We start from the raw sequence: 3,200 nt of genomic DNA, 5'->3' as shown, positions 1-3,200 counted from the left end.
TCATATGATTTACTTAATAAATATAATACTGTTTTTTTTTTAAAAAAAAACCTCTGCTTTTCCATATTAAATTGGTATCTGTGGAGGAGCTGTAGTATGACAGCAACTGACAGTAATCCCTTCAAAAAGTACTGAATAGAACTATGCCTTTAACCCAGAATAATATACAATTAGAGATTTTTAAAAAGATTTTACTTATTTATTTGAGAAGCAGAATTACAGCGAGAGAGAGGGAAAGACAGAAAGAAAGTCTTCCATTCTCTGGTTCACTCCCCAAATGGCCACAATGGCTGGAAATGGGCTAATCTGAAGCCAGGAGCCAGGCGCTTCTTCCGGATCTCCCATGTTGGTGCAGGGGCCTAAGCACTTAGGCCATCTCACACTGCTTCCCCAGGCCATAGCAGAGAGCTGGATCCAAAGGGGAAAAGTCAGTACTCAAACTGACGCCCATATGGGATGCTGGCGCTGCAGGTCGTGGCTTAGCCTACTACTCCACAGCATCAGACCTAATTAGAGATTTTATAATTACTTTATATTAATGAGAATGGTCCTTTACTTTATAGGGTTTGAAGTTTTCAAATTTTAGGCATTGTCTCCAAATCAAACTTTGGGTTGTTATGCTAAAATTATGAAATGCATAATGTAATTTGATAATATTGTGTACCAGCTGTTTTATATTACTCTTTAGCAACTACTTTAGTATCCTTGTTGATAAGGCAATGATTTTGCTGAACAATTGGGGAAGAAATTATCATACTTCTTTCTTTAGTAGTTAAGATGTTTAAAAATCCAGCACTCACTGCTGTTTTAGAAATGGTGAGAGAAATTGGAGGGTGGAGGATGGGGGGAAATCTGATAGAATTCTACCTTAGAAGGCAAACTGCCCACTAAGATTTTCTACCCTCATTAATAACTTTATTTAAAAATTTAAAGATATAATTAATTAGGCCATATAAGTGCCATAAATCAATTACATATCTGTAAAATGATTTGCTGTATTTAAAGTTAGTTAACCTTGTAGCACAGGTGTTGGCAAGCCTTTTTTTATAGAAAGCTTTTATTTAGTAAATATAAATTTCGTAAGTACAACTTCTGGATTATAGCAGTTCTTCCCCCCATACCTACCCTCCTACCCCAAAACCATACTCCCTCTCCCATCCCATTCTTCATTAAGATTCATTTTTAATTATCTTTATATACAGCATATCAACTCTATACTAAGTAAAGATTTCAACAGTGTGCATCCACACAGACACACAAAGTATAAAGTGCTGAGCTTTTTGTAAAGGAACACATAGTACATTTTTTCAGCTTTGCAGGCCATGAAGTCTTACTGCAACCAATGAACTCTTCTGTTGCATCATGAAACCTGTCATAGATAATATTGAAATGAATAGGCATGACCATGTATCAATAAACTTTGTTCACAAGAACTGGTCGTTGGGTGCACTTTATCATTACCTGAATTAACATATAGATATATTTCATGTTGGAATTATTCAGCCTTATTTTAAGGAGAACTCCATACCTGAAAAGGAAAAATTTTGAAAAAACAAAACAATTTGGAAAAATCACCTTTGTTATTTATGTCCCACTACTGTTTTGTTTCAATGAACAAAAATGTGGAAGGGCCAAGTGTTGAAATGCAAACAATGAAAAATCGCTCAATGAGATTATAAAACTATCTGAGATAACTGAGAAAAATGAACCAAAATAAAATGCAAAAAAAAGAAAAATTAGAGATCTAGTTTCTATTAAAAAGCAATAAATGATGATCTCATTTTGCTATATCTTCTAAACACTGCCAGTTGCCATGCCCTTCAATCACCTATCATAGTTGGTGGAGAGAGTCTAAATAGGTCACTCTTTGGTCTCCAAATCATACTTCGATTGAAGAGGTTTATTACTGAATACAGGAATCAATGAGTGAATTTATATTTTTCGTAGTACATCTTCAAATTCAAAAGTTCTTCGTCACAAAGTGTGAGTTTGGCACTTAGCATTATTAGCTTTCCTTAGATAAAAATGTTTTCACCCAAATTACCCATAAGCTTCTTCACTTGAGTAGTATCTTTAATTAGCACGACAGGCAAATCCTATCTGTTTTGTAAAGGAGGACCATTGTGTTATCATGGTCCCACATTATAATCTCATTGAGCAGCATTTTTCAATGAGTATTAGACATGTTTCAGTTACCTCAGAAACAATTTGCAGTTCAAGTTAATAAAATCAAAAATAAATTCTTTCAGAGCTTAAAAGTATTTATTATCCATAAGAAATGTGTTGACTTACTCATAAGGCCATTTTCCAGTATCCATCAAAATATGCTTTTATCACTTACCAAATTCTTTTCTTGTACATTACCTCAATAGATTCTATTAATGTTGTTAAATATGTCACCTTAAAAGGTTCTTATTTTTTTGAACAAGGGTGTAAAAAATGCACACTTACATTCCTACATACATCATATTTAGGAAGCTAAAGAAGCTCTGTTTGGGCAGAAACGATGCCTTATTCATTATTATGTCCCCAGTACAAGTACTTTTATGTAATCAGCACATTATAAATATTTATTGAATGAGTAAATGAGTGAATGAGAAAATAAGACAATTATGAAAGTCTCTACTATAGAAATTCTGAGATATTTAATGTTTTTGCTTAAGGGAAAATGGCTGACAAATGGAAGTAGGACTGGAATGCAGATAAGATGCAATAATGTATATAAATTGTTTAGTACAATGCCTAAGACATACTTAGGTGTTCAGTAAATGTACTTTTATGATATTTTACATGCATATTCAAACATTTACTTCCCACTATAGCATACAATAATAATGGTGCATTTGATAGTAATAGAAAATAATTCAATATTTTGAGTAAATTAAGTTTTATTTATTAAATAGCATCTACTGTAAATACATACCAAGAGTCCCAATAAGTTTCTTTCCTTAGTTTTTTACATTATCAATGATTTGATTTAAAATCTAAAAAAAATTAAATTGAATTTTACGCCAATTTTCCTGTGTCAAAGAGGAAAACTTCCATTTAGTGTATTGTTCCCTTTAGAAAATCCTGAGCCATTTGCTCTGTAAATTACCATGAATTGCAAACAAAAGTCCAGAAATAGGCCTGTGCAAACTCACACCAGTCAGGCAGCTCTCTAAATAGCCTTGCTCAAGTCCTATTTTAAATACCTTCAT

Source organism: Oryctolagus cuniculus, chromosome X (assembly GCF_964237555.1).
Source record: "Oryctolagus cuniculus chromosome X, mOryCun1.1, whole genome shotgun sequence".
In the NCBI taxonomy this organism is placed as follows: Eukaryota; Metazoa; Chordata; class Mammalia; order Lagomorpha; family Leporidae; genus Oryctolagus; species Oryctolagus cuniculus.
The sequence above is the reverse complement of the archived record's forward strand: the minus strand, read 5'-3'. Positions refer to the sequence as shown.